Source organism: Odocoileus virginianus, chromosome 14 (genome assembly GCF_023699985.2).
Source record: "Odocoileus virginianus isolate 20LAN1187 ecotype Illinois chromosome 14, Ovbor_1.2, whole genome shotgun sequence".
NCBI classification, from domain to species: Eukaryota; Metazoa; Chordata; class Mammalia; order Artiodactyla; family Cervidae; genus Odocoileus; species Odocoileus virginianus.
This window is the reverse complement of record NC_069687.1, coordinates 56,224,547-56,238,912: the sequence shown is the minus strand read 5'-3', so window position 1 is coordinate 56,238,912 and position 14,366 is coordinate 56,224,547. Positions and strand designations below refer to the sequence as shown.

The 14,366-nt window shown below is 37.6% G+C and overlaps 1 non-coding gene across 1 annotated transcript; it reads left to right on the top strand.

Annotated features, from left to right (window-relative positions):
* Positions 1–3,490: 3,490 nt before the first annotated feature.
* Positions 3,491–3,598, top strand: LOC139038334 (U6 spliceosomal RNA). The gene has a single exon (XR_011491327.1). It is a non-coding gene; the product is annotated as a U6 spliceosomal RNA (small nuclear RNA).
* The last annotated feature ends 10,768 nt before the right edge of the window (positions 3,599–14,366 follow it).

Genomic DNA, 14,366 nt, shown 5'->3' with positions numbered 1-14,366 from the left:
TGAGGCGGAAGCTGAAACTCCAATGCTTTGACCACCTGATGTGAAGAACTGACCCATTGGAAAAGACCCTGATGCTGGGAAAGATTGAAGCCAGGAAGAGTAGGAGATGACAGAGGATGAGATGGTTGGATGACATCACCGACTTGATGGACATGAGTTTGAGCAAGCTTCAGGAGTTGGTAATAGACAGGGAAGCCTGGCAATCTGCAGTCCATGGAATCACATTCGGACGCGACTGAGCGACTGACTGAACTGAGACTATGCCTATGGATAACCCAGTCCAAAGAATTCTTTTTAATAGCAGTGATTTTTAAATTACGTAGAAATTTTGACTCTCTAATAATTTTTCCTGATTATAATCTTAATTCTATTTTTCAGTTCATAACTTCATAAAATATGTATAGTCTTTGAAAGTGAAGTGAAGTGAAGTCGCTCAGTCATGTCCAATTCTTTGCAACCCCATGGACAGTAGCCTACAAGGCTCCTCTGTCCATGGGATTTTCCAGGCAAGACTGGAGTGGGTTGCCATTTCTTCCCAACCCAGGGATCGAACCCAGGTCTCCAACATTGCAGGCAGATGCTTTACCGTCTGAGCTACCAGGGAAGCCATGTATAGTCTTTAAAGCCTAATTATGTTTTATGATATTTAAATAATAATATATATTAGCTATAATTATTGAAATTACATTATTTCTATATACATATTAAAGATTTTTATTGACACTTAAAAACAACATGAATGGTTTAATTAAAAACATAATTAGAAAAATAAATATAAAATGAGGTAACTTTACATATGGAAGCAAATTAGCCATATGTTTGTCTACTCATGAATAGACAAATATGTTTATATCAAAAATTGTGTTCATTTAAATTTTCTCAGGTACATTATATAAACATTTCTAGGCAGAAGATATAAAAATATGAATATAAGGTGATATTGAATGCTTTTATTTTAATTTTATATTTACTTATAGTAAGAACTCATCACAGTTTATCATCTTAACCATTTCTAAATGTACAGTTCAGTAGTGGTAAGTATATTCACATTGCTGTACAGCCAATTTTCAGAATATTTTATCTTGCAAAACTGAAGGGCCATACCCATTAAGTAACAGCTTACCATTTTCCCTTGCCTACAGCTTCTGGCAGCCACCATTCTATGCTGTCTTTCTATGAATCTAACTACTCTAACACTTTGTGCAATTGCAGGTATGCAGTATTTATTTTGTAATTGGCTTCTAGCACAGCATAATGTCCTTAATGCTCATCTGTGTCAGAGCATATGCCAAAATTGCCTTACTTTTTAATGATAAATCATATTCCATTGTAAATACATATCACATTCTATTTATCCATTTATCTGTCCATAAGTACTTAGAGTGCTTCTACCTCTTGTCTATTGTGAATAGTGCTATTATAAACACAAGTATACAGGTATCGCTTTGAGATCTGGCTTTCTAATTCCTTTGGATATATACCCAGAAGTAAAATTACTGAGTTACCAACAAAGGTCCATCTGGTCAAGGCTATGGTTTTTCCAGTGGTCATGTATGGCTATGATAGTTGGACTGTGAAGAAAGCTGAGTGTCAAAAAATTGATGCTTTTGAACTATGGTGTTGGAGAAGACTCTTGAGAGTCCCTTGGACTGCAAGGAGATCCAACCAGTCTCCTAAAGGAGATCAGTCCTGGGTGTTCACTGGAAGGACTGATGCTGAAGCTGAAACTCCAATACTTTGGCCACCTCATGCGAAGAGCTGACTCATTGGAAAAGACTCTGATGCTGGGAGGGATTGGGGGCAGGAGGAGAAGGGGACGACAGAGGATGAAACGGTTGGGTGGCAGCACCAACTGGACAGACATGAGTTTGAATAAACTCCAGGAGTTTTTGATGGACAGGGAGGCCTGGCGTGCTGCGATTCATGGGGTTGCAAAGGGTTGGACACGGCTGAGTGACTGAACTGAACTGAACTGGCTGATGACAATTCAATTTTTAATTTTTTGAGGAACCACCATACTATTTCCCAAAGCAGCTATACAATTTTACAATTCTACTAGCAATACACCAAGTGTTCCAATGTCTCCACATTCTCACCAGCACTTGCTACTTTCTGGCTGATTTGTTTTATGTAATAGCCATCCGACTGTGTGTGAGGTAGTATCTCATGATGGCTTTGATTTACATTTCCTTAATGATTAGTCATGAATATTTTTTCATGTGCTTATTTATATATCTTCATTGCAGAAATATCTATACCAGTCCTTTGCCCATTTTCTAACCAGATTGTTTTATTGTTGTCAAATTATAGGAGGTTTTTCTATATTCTGGATATTAACACCTCATTAGTTAAATAATTTGCAAATATTTTGCCGTTTTCTAGGTTGCCTTTTTGTTCTGTTGATTGTGTTCTTTGATGCATAGATGTCTTCAATTTTGGTGTAGTCCAATTTGTGCTTTTATTTTTGTTGCCTGTGCTTTTTGTGTCGTAACCAAGAAATTCTTGCTAAATCCAATGTCATGAAGATGTTCCCCTATGTTTTCTTCCAAAAGGCTTTATAGTTTAGGTTTTGCATCTAGGTCTTTTATTAAGTTTGAGTTATTTTTGTGTATGGTGTAAGGTAAGTGTACAACTTCATTCATTTACATATGGGCTTCCCTGGTGGCTCAGATAGTAAAGAAACCGCCTGCAATGCAGAGACCTAGGTTCAATCACTGGGTTGAGAAGATTCCCCTGGAGAAGAAATGGCTACCCACTCCAGTATTCTTGCCTGGAGAATCCCATGGACAGGGGAGCCTGGTGGGCTACAGTTCATGGAGTCGCAAAGAGTCAGACATGACTGAATGACTAACACCCTCACTTTTCATCCAGTTTCCCAGTATCATTTGCTGAAGAGAGACTGCCCTTTCCTCCACTGGATGGTCTTAACACCCATGTTAAAGATCATTTGGCCATGCATGTGATGACTTATTTCCGGGCCCTCTCTCTATTCCATTAGTCTAAATGTCTGCCTTTATATCAGTACCACAGTATATTGATTACTATAGTTTTGTAATAAGTTTTGAAATCAAGAGTCTGAGAGTTTCAATTTTGTTCTTTTTCAAGGTGGTTTTGGTAATGCTTTTCCTTTAGCTTCTTATTCCTCACTCTTCTATTTCTTTAAATTTCCTTTTCTTATATAGTTTCTTATATTTTCCTTTTCTTTTATAATTTTTATATTACTGAATCCTTCACACCTGGATGAAAGATGGACCAAGACTAACTGAGTGACCCAAAAGTAGTTGTCTAAAGCAGGCAAGGCTTAACAGCATGTGGAATAAACCTCTAAAATCTTTCTAAGGAAGGAAGTGTGGGGCTACACCAGACACTGGAAGCAGGAGTTATAAACCTATGTACCTGCCCTATCTGTAGTTCTCATTAGTCATCCAATTTTGAGCAAGCCACTTCACCTCTTTAGACATCAGTTTTCTCAAGAATCAAAATGAGGGGGGTGCTTGCTTCAACTGCACATATGCTAAAAATTGAAAGGATACAGAGAAGATTAGCATGGCCCCTGTACAAGGATGACGTACAAATTCATGAAGCGTTCCATACTTTCAGTGAACCTAGAGTCTATTATACAGAATGAAGTAAGTCAGAAAGAAGAAAAACAGCTATCATGTACTAACACATATGTGTGAAATCTAGAAAGATGGTACTGATATACCTCTTTGCAGAGCAGCAGTGGGGACACGGACATAGTGAACAAACTGATGGACAAGGCTGGCGGCGGGGGGTGGGGGAATGTATAGAGAGGGTGGTGTGGAAACATACATTACCATATGTAAAATACACAGCCAATGGGAATGTGCTGCATGGTGCAGAGAACTCAAACTAAGGCTCAGTAACAACATGGAGGGGTGGGATGGGGAGGGAGGTGGGAGGGATGTTCAAGTGGGAGGTGACATGGGTAAACCTATGGCTGATTCACGTTGATGTTTGGTAGAAACCAGCACAATAGTGTAAAGCAATTATCCTTCAATTTAAAATTAATAACTTTTTTAAAAAGGAGAGAGACATTTTCTAAATTCTAGAATTCTACCATTCCATAGGAAGATCAGATATAGGAACCAAATCTTAGCTCAGGCAATGCAAACCCTTAGGATCTGGCAGTCTGTTTTTGTCCTCTTTCTACTCTTTTTCAATTATATTTCCTTTCTGACTCCCCATTACTTTCCTTTCCTTTCTGGAAAATTCTTTTTCCTTAATTTTGTCACCATTGTTTCTACTTTCTCAATCTTAACTTAAAAATTTTTTCACTCTGTTTTCAGAAAAGGAAAAAAAAAAAGTACTGATGTTCTAATCCTCATCCAACTAAATACCATGCCATACTCAATCCATTCTTAGGGAAAGTTCAGGTAATTATATAGATGGCATCCAAAGAGGCTGAGTGGCTGAACATCTACATAGGAAAGAACTGGGTAGATGCATACCTCTGTTCTCCACTTGTCCCCATTTCTGAAATCTGCCACTGGGGATATGGAGAACAGTGGAAAGAGGGATATTCAAGCCCCCTTGGGCTTCCCTGGTAGCTCAGTTGGTAAAGAATCTGCCTGCAATGCAGGAGACCATGGTTTGGTTCCTGGGCCAGGAAGATCTGCTGGAGAAGGGACAGGCTACCCACTCCAGTATTCTTGGTCTTCCCGGGTGGTTCAGCTGGTAAAGAATCTGCCTGCAATGTTGGGAAGATACCCTGGAGAAGGGAACAGCTACCCACTTCTATTCTGGCCTGAGAAATTCCATGGAGTGTATAGTCCATGGGGTCGCACAGAGACACAACTGAGCAACTTTCACTTTCAAGTCTCCTTATTTCTTCTCTCAAAGAATTAACTGATCCTTTCTCTTTTGTTGTTTTCTCAAATCTCTGACATGGTCCTCCTAACTTGAATGACTCCACTTGGCTCAAGCTGGTCCCTTTCACTCTATCTTCTCTGTCATCCACCTTGCACATCACTGCCAGGCTAATCATAAAACTGTATCTAGAGTTGTCATTTGCTCAAAAATCTACAGTGGCTTCCTGTTATCTTTGGCCTTGGTTACAAATTCTCCTGTTTGGCTTTCCAGGCCATTGATCATCTGATAGTATGATAGTATGATATTTTATTTCCCAGCCTTCCCCACCAGGTTTTTTAACAGCTCACTTCCTTTCATGCATGCTGCTCTTATTCCCAATCCTTTGCCATTGCCTACACTATTTTTTCATCATTTGTAAGAATGTCTCTCCCCACCCCTGTCTACCCAGCAATTTTTGTCTCCTACATAAAGCTTACTTCAGATAATATAGATTTTCCTCCTAATATCTTAAAGCCTATAAAATCAACTCTATACAGTTCAGTATTTAATTTTTTAGTATGTGTATTTTGTTTTCCCAGCTAAATTATAAACTCTTTTAGGAATGTGAACTTAAATTTTCCAGTTTATAACACCACATGCAAATGAAAGATTCCATGTTTATTTTTAGAACCAAAAATGTTTCAATGTGTTCACTGACCTATGTATTCAAGTCCCTGGAATTAACTGAGCACACAGAAGTATCTAGTGTCATATGCGGTATGCCATGACTCTGAAAAATTATTCTTAGTATTGACAGGAGACATTGAGTCCCAGTTCAGACTCAGTCATGTCTGACTCTTTGCAACCCCATGGACTGCAGCACGCCAGGCTGCCCTGTCCATCACCAACTCCTAGAGCATGCTCAAACTCATGCCCATCTAGTCGGTGGTGCCATCCAATCATCTTATCCTCTGTCATCTCCTACTCCTCCTGCCTTCAATCTTTCCCAGCATCTGGGTCTTTTCCAACGAGTCTGTTCTTTACATCAGGTGACCAAAGTACTGGAGTTTCAGCTTTCGCATCAGTCCTTCAAATGAATATTCAGGACTGATCTTTAGGATGGACTGGTTGGATCTCCTTGCAGTCCAAGGGACTCTTAAGAGTCTCCTCCAATACCACAGTTCAAAAGCACCAATTCTTCAATGCTCAGCTTTCTTTATGGTCCAATTCTTACATCCATACATGACTACTGGGAATACCATAGCTTTGACTAAATAGACCTTTGTTGGCAAAATAATGCCTCTGCTTTTTAATATGCTGTCCAGGTTGGTCATAGTTTTTCTCCCAAGGAGCAAGCATCTTTCAATTTCATGCCTGCAGTCACCATCTGTAGTGATTTTGGAGCCCAAGAAAATAAAGTCTGTCACTGTTTACATTGTTTCCCCATCTATTTGCCATGAAGTAATGGGATTGGATACCATGATCTTTGTTTTCTGAATGTTGAATTTTAAGCCAGCTTTTTCACTCTCCTCTTTCACTTTCATCAAGAGGCTCTTTAGTTCCTCTTTGCTTTCTGCCATTAGGGTGGTGTCATCTGCATATCTGAGATTATTGATATTTCTCCTGGTAATCTTGATTCCAGCTTGTGCTTCATCCAGTATGGCCTTTTGCATGATGTACTCTGCATATAAGTTAAGTAAGCAAGATGACAATATACAGCCTTGATGTACTCCTTTCCCAATTTGGAACCAGTTCATTGTTCCATGTCCAGTTCTAACTGTTGCTTCTTGATCTGCATACAGGTTTCTCAAGAGGCAGGTCAGGTGGTCTGGTATTCCCATCTCTTTAAGAATTTTCCACAGTTGTGATCCACACAGTCAAAGGCTTTAATGTAGTCAATGAAGCAGAAGTAGATGTTTTTCTGGAATTCTCTTGCTTTTTCTATGATCCAGCGGATGTTGGCAACATGATCTCTGGTTCCTCTGACTTTTAATCCAGCTTGAACATCTTGAACTTCTTGGTTCACATACTGTTGAAGCCTAGCTTAGAGAATTTTGAGCATTACTTTGCTAGTGTATGAGATGAGTGCACTAGTGAACTTCAAATTGAGTTACTTTTCCTATCTGTACCTGAAAGTCCAGCAGGTATGTGTATTTCTCTTTTCGGAAATTACTAAAGCAAATCCTTCTGATCAATGCATCCAAGAACAGCTCAGTATCTTCTAAAATAATGATAATGTACAAAATAAGAACACACAAGTCAAACCAAGAAGAAATTTCTCAGCTTGTCAATGAAACAACTTACAGGCAGATTTCCCAAGCAGCAAACCTCCCTTACAAATATAAATTAACACATTTGAGAAGTCACTAATTAAGGACCCTAATTTAGTCATTTTCCAAACTGCATTTCAATTCTTCCTTCATTTACTATGCAATGCATATTATTTTTTTCATATGGAAACAGAATACCTTTAATATTGCCTTTTGCAATGAGCTTCCCTTGTGGCTCAGGCTGGTAAAGAATCCTCCTGTAATGTGGGAGACCTGGGTTTGATCCCTGGGTTAGGAAGAGCCCCTGGAGAAGGGAAAGGCTACCCACTCCAGTATTCTGGCCTGGAGAATTCCATGGACTGTATAGTCCATGGGGTTGCAAAGGGTCAGACATGACTGAGTGACTTTCACTTTGAAAAGAGTTCACATCTGTAGCAATCTTGTAAATATGTTGGCATTTCACAACTCTTATTAGTTATGTATAGCCTCTACTTTCCTTTGTCCCTATCAGTACTTCTAAATCTTGCACATTTCTCATATATACTCAAGTCCACCAGGTGAATAATCAATAGGAGAAAGGCCACTGGTTTAGTCACCACTTCATTTTAATTCAGCCATATGATTGAGAGAAAATTTATATAAAATACCTATTAAAAGTGAAAGTGAAAGTTACTCAGTCATGTCTGACCCTTTGTGACCCCCATGGACTTATAGTCCATGGAATTGTCCAGGCCAGAAAGCCTTTCCCTTCTCCAGGGGATCTTCCTGACCCAGGAATTAAACTGGGGTCTCTTGCATTGCAGGCAGACTCTTTACCAACTGAACTATCAAGGAACCCCTAAGACTCCCAAAGGTGTTCAAACTTTGGAATAATCCTGTTAAATACATACAATGTTAGGGTTTTTAGAAAAAATACAAACTTTCATAGATTTCAGTAATATAAAAGCTAGGATTAGAAAGAAGAAGTGAGACTGTTTAGTGAAACTTTACTTTTGCTTTTGCTGGCAGAAGCTAAAGAGCCAAGACTACTTTGTAATAAATATGCTTGTGCACACAATTCTGAATGTCTGCATAGAAGCATTGTTTTTTCTGAAATCTAGAGAAAGAACTGTGGTCTCCCAGTCACTGCAGTAAAAGGAGTCATGTGTTATGTTGCAGATGGTCAATTTCCTCTGGTCACATTCACTCACTGTATGTTGGGAAAGCAAAGAAGAGTGTGAAGTGATTTGATGGAACAATGCTTTTTATATAGTCATAGTGGATTATTTATTTTAAAAGGTCAGTTAGGAAAGGGTGTCATGCATTATAGAGTAATGCGTATGAAAATTAGTTAAAGTCATGAACCCCTGCAGGGGGGATCAGTCTTGAAAGTCACCCAAAGACTTACAGTAAATGCTCTGTTAGCTGGCATGGTTATAGAATAAAAGTCCTCCCTCTGATTAAAAATATGTTGCAGTTAAGCCTCCATTGTAATAATTAAATCATGCCTAGGATTTAAATATTCAGGAATTAGGGTAATATAAAGTAGTGAGGAAACACAAAAGCTATAAATTCAGGCAACCTGATTCCAAATCTTGGTTATAACCCTTACCAGATGTGTGATGTTGATTAAGTTATCTCTCATCTTTAGACCTTAATTTCCATATCTGTAAAATAGACACAAACCTGGATTATTTACCATTCTAGGACTTCCATTTCTGGCCAAGATGAAGTTTTGGGGACTAGATTTTCCCTCTAGCCTCACACAAATAATAAAGTAGACAAAATATATGGAGCATTGGTTTCCATGACACTGGATATTAGACTATGAAGAATACCATTCCTGAGATATGAGAAACAAAAGAGATGAGATATCTGGTTGTCCAAGCTTACAACCTTGAGAAAATTTCCTGGTCACAGAGAGAGAAGGCAAACCAGATGTAGTCCAGCAGAATAAGATTTGAAGAGACAGCTGGGTAACTAGGAACATCAGGAATTCATAAGGCAGAGTTCAGGGAAGAGCCACAAAGAAAGAGAACTCTAGAGAACTACATAGAGCCAGTCCTTGAGTTCAGCAGAGTATTGATCACCACTACATAAGATGAAAATAATTGAGACTGGTAAGAGAATCACCAACAGGATCAGAGGGACTAGTACCCACTGCTCACATAGAGTCATGAAATGCCTATTCCCAAGGGTAAGGGAGGAAAACTTCGTAAGTCACATGGGCTTAGGAGAGTGCTAAGAATTGTCTTACCTCAGTCAGTTCAGTTTGGTCACTCTGTCATGTCCAACTCTTTGTGACCCCATGCACTGCAGCACACCAGGCTTCCCTGTCCATCACTAACTCCCGGAGCTTGCTCAAACTCATGTCCATCAAGTCGGTGATGCCATCCAACCGTCTCATCCTCTGTCATCCCCTTCTCCTCCTGCCTTCAATCTTTCCCAGCATCAGGGTCTCTTCCAGTGAGTCAGTTCTTTGCATCAGGTGGCCAAAGTATTGGAGCTTCAGCTTCAGTATCAGTCATTTCAATGAATATTCAGGACTGATTCCTTTACGATTGACTGGTTTGATCTCCCCGCAGTCCAAGAGACTCTCAAGAATCTTCTCCAACACCACAGTTCAAAAGCATCGTTTCTTCAGCGCTCAGCTTTCTTTATGGTTCAGCTTTCACATCCATACATGACTACTGGAAAAACCATAGCTTTGACTAGATGGACCTTGGTTGGCAAAATAATGTCTCTATTTTCTAATATGCTGTCTAGGTTGGTCATAACTATTCTTCCAAGGAGCAAATGTCTTTTAATTTCATGTCGGCAGTCACCATCTGCAGTGATTTTGGAGCCCAAGAAAATATACTCTGCATAAATACATAGCAAATCTATTTTCTCCAGTTGCTTTTAAGATTTTCTCTTTTATCACTGTTTCTGAGTAATTTTATTACAATGTACTTTAATGTAGTTGTGTGTGTGTGTGTACTGGGTTTTGTGTGGCTTCTTGGATTTATGGGTTCATAGTTTTCATCAAATTAAAAAAAAATTACCATTATTTCTTCAAATGTTGTTTCTATTATCCCCTCTCTTTCAGGGGCTCCAATTTCACATATGTTAGGCCACTTAAAGTTGTGTCACAACTCATTGACATTCTTTTCATTTTTTTTTTCAATTATGCTATCTTTGTGTGTTTAAATTTTGAACAGGCTCCATTATTCTATCACAGAAAACTAACCAAACTTGCCTCAGTAGCAGAGAATAATTAGGTCTAAACTAAACATGCCTCTGGTACAACATGACAAATCTTAAAGACTTGAAGATATGAAAAAGTTTTCAAATAACTATATCTTAAAGCAACAAAGGTCCATCTAGTCAAAGCTATGGTTTTCCAGTAGTCATGTATGGATGTGAGAGTTGGACTATAAAGAAAGCTGAGCACTGAAGAACTGATACTTTTGAACTGTGGTGTTGGAGAAGACTCTTGAGAGTCCCTTGGACTGCAAGGAGATCAAATCAGTCAATTCTAAAGGAAATCAGTCCTGAATATTTATTGGAAGGACTGATGCTGAAGATGAAACTCCAATACTTTGGCCACCTGTTGTGAAGAACTGACTCACTGGAAAAGGCCCTCATGCAGGGAAAGATTTAAGGCAGGAAGAGAAGGGGACGACAGAGGATGAGATGGTTGGATGGCATCACCAACTCAGTAGACATGACTTTGAGCAAGCTCCGGGAGTTGCTAATGGACAGTGAGGCCTGGCGTGCTGCAGTCCATGGGGTCACAAAGAGTCAGACATGATTGAGCGACTGAACTGAACTGAAAATAAAGCCCAAGAATGTTTATAAAAATACCAAAGTATCCAACACCTAGAAAGGTAAAATTTACAATAAAAAACATTCAATTGAAAAAAATTACTAATTATGGGAAAAGGAGGAAAAAATGTAACTCCTAAGAAGAAGAAAAGTCAATCAAAACAAACCCATAACTTACATAGATGTTAGAATTAGCAAAGACTCTGAAATAGTTAGCATAACTATATTCCATATATTCATAAAGTTGAGACATGGAAATGTTGAAAAGATACAGATCAAAATTTTAAAGATAAAATCTAGATGTCTCAAATGGAAAAGTAACTATATGGGACAAAGTTTGGATTAGACAAGGCAGAAGAAAAGAATAGCAAACCTGATGATAGAGTAATGGAAACTGTTCAAAATTTAAACACACAAAATGTAACTGAAAAAAATGAAAAGAATATCACTGATTTGTGACACAACTTCAAGTGGCCTAACATAGGTGAAATTAGAGCCGTTGAAAGAGAGGGGATGATAGAAACAATATTTAAAGAAATAATGGTAAATTTTTTTCAAATTTGATGAAAATTATGACGATGGGAAAGATTGAAGGCAGGAGGAGAAGGGGACAACAGAGGATGAGATGGTTGGATGGCATCACCAACTCAATGGACATAACTTTACGTAAACTCCAGGAGTTGGTGATGGACAGGGAAGCCTAGCGTGCTGCAGCCCATGGGGTCACAAAGAGTTGGACCCGACTGAGTGACTGAACTGAGCTGATGAATCCATAGATCCAAGAAGCTACATAAAACCCAGTACACACACACACACACACACACACACACACACGCATACTACATTAAAGCACATTGTAATAAAATTGCTCAAAAACAATGATAAAAGAGAATTAGTAGCAACCAGTGAAAATAGGTATGCTACGTACAGAGGAATAAAGACAAAGAACTTATCAGAGTTTCTTTATAAGAAACAATACAAAAAGATGGTAGTCAACAACTAGAAGGAAAAAAAAAATCAACCTAAAATTCTATGCCCCAGGAAAGTAACTTTCAAACACAAAGGCAAAAAAAGGAGCTTTCAACAATGCATGACCTGGAAAATATATTCACCATCAGAAACACACCACAAGAACATGAAACGAAATTCTCCAGGCAAAAGGAAAATGATATCACTTGACAATATGGATCTATACACATAAATGAAGAGCACCAGAATAGAAATACATATATAAGATAGTTTTCTTGTGATTTAAAAACTTCAATAGATAATTATCTATCTAAACAAAAATAATAATGTAGTATAGGATTTATAACAAATAAATGATATTAAAATACACCAATAGTACCAAGACTAAGTAGGAGGAATTTTATATATATTATTTATATATCTTAAACTGAACATGAGATGACATAATATCACTTAAAGATAGAGTGTGATAAGTTAACAATGTGATAAGTTAACTATAAACCCTAAAGCAGATTTAAACAAATGAAATAAAGAGTTGGATGTAATCAGCCAACAAAGAAGATAAGATGGAATCATAAAAAAAAAAAAATCAGTTGATCCCCAAAAAAGAGAGAAAAAGAGTAAAAGGAGAACAAAGAATGAATGGAATAAATATAAAAAATAACACAAAGACAGGACTATATCTAACCACATCAACTAACTATATCATCCCACACGGAAGGGGAATGATATAAACAACCTAATTATAAAGCAATAATTGTCAGATTGGATGTAAAAGAAAGACCCAAATATTTTCAGTCTTTTTAAAACAGAAATTGGAGAGCTGATACTAAAATTCATATGGAAATGTAAAGAATATACAATAGTCAAGATAATTCTGATTAAGAAGAACAAAGCTGGAAAATAATACTGCCTGATTTTGATATTTATTATAAAACTTCACTAATTAAGACAGAGTGGCAATGACAAAGATTGATAATCATATTAATGGAACAGAATATAATCCAGAAATAGGCTCACACATATACAGACCACTGTGTGTGTACTAAGTTGCTTCAGTCATGTCCAGCTCTTTGCAACCCAATGGACTATAGCCCATCAGGCTCCTCTGTCCTTGGGATTCTCCAGGCAAGAATATTGGAGTGGGTCGCCATTTCCTTTTCCAGGTGATCTTTCTGACCAAGCCCATGTCTTTTATGTCTCCTACGTTGGCAGGCTGGTTCTTTTCCACTAGCGCCACCTGGGAAGCCAATACAGAGCACTAACCTTCAACAAAAGTACAAAGAAAATTCAATAGAGGAAGGATGTCTTTAAGTAAGTAGTGCAGGAAAATTTTCATATCTATATGCAATGAATGAATTTTGAATCATACCTTGTATCACATATAAAAATTGACTAAAAATGAGCTGCAAAAGTGAAAGTGTTAGTCACTCAGTTAAGTCTAACTCTCTGTGACCCCATTGATTATAGCCCATCGGGCTCCTCTGTCCATGAAATTCTCCAGGCAAGAATACTGGAGTTAGTTGCCACAGACTACATGTAAAAATAAATAACAAAAAAGATATCATTTAGAAGAAACCACAGAAAATCCTTGTGACCTTAGGTTGGTCAAAGATTTTTTAACTATTACTATAACACCAAAAATGTGATCATATTAAAAACTGATAAACCTAGCTTTACAAAATTTTAATTTTAAGTTTTTTGATAGAAACTCTTAAGAATATAAAAATAGTTTGAAAGAAAATTTGCCAGATCATGTATTTGACAAAGGATTTGCATCTAGATTATAAAAGACCTTTCAAAACTCAATAAGAAAACAAATAATTCAATTTTTAAGAAATTAGCAAAAAAACACAAATACTATCCCAAAGAAGATAAACCAATGGCAAATGAGCACATGAAAACATGCTGAGTCACTAGTCATAAGAACAGTGCAAGTTAAAACCACAATGAGATACTACTACATACCTATTAGAAAGGTTAAAATTAAAATATCTGATCATACAAGTGTTAACAAGAATTTTGAGAAACGGGGGATTCTCATACAGTGCTGTTGGGTGTATAAAATGGCACAGCCACAGTTTGGCAATTTCTTCAAAAGTTAAACATGCATTATTCTACCAAGTTTTGTAACTTGGCAGTTACAAGATAAACAAAAACATGTCATATAAATACTTAGCCCCAAACTGGAAATAAAGCAAATGTACATCAATAGGTAATGAATAAGCAAAAGGTGATATACTGATATGACAGAATACTTCATCAGAGCCCTGGAAAGAATGCTGATTGTAGAAAGAGCTGGGCTGGGAATCAGGAGCCTGGAGCCTGAATCTGTAGCCCTGATTCTTCCACAAAAAAGGTATGTGAACCCAGCTGAACACCTTCACTTCTCTATTCCTCAGTTTCTTTATCTGCTGAATAAAGCAGAAATATTTCCTTTTATTCTGAATTGTTTCTAATTTCCTCATTCACACGGGCACCAAGAAGACTAAAGAAAATGAGACAGAGGAACTTATAAAAAGGAAAATG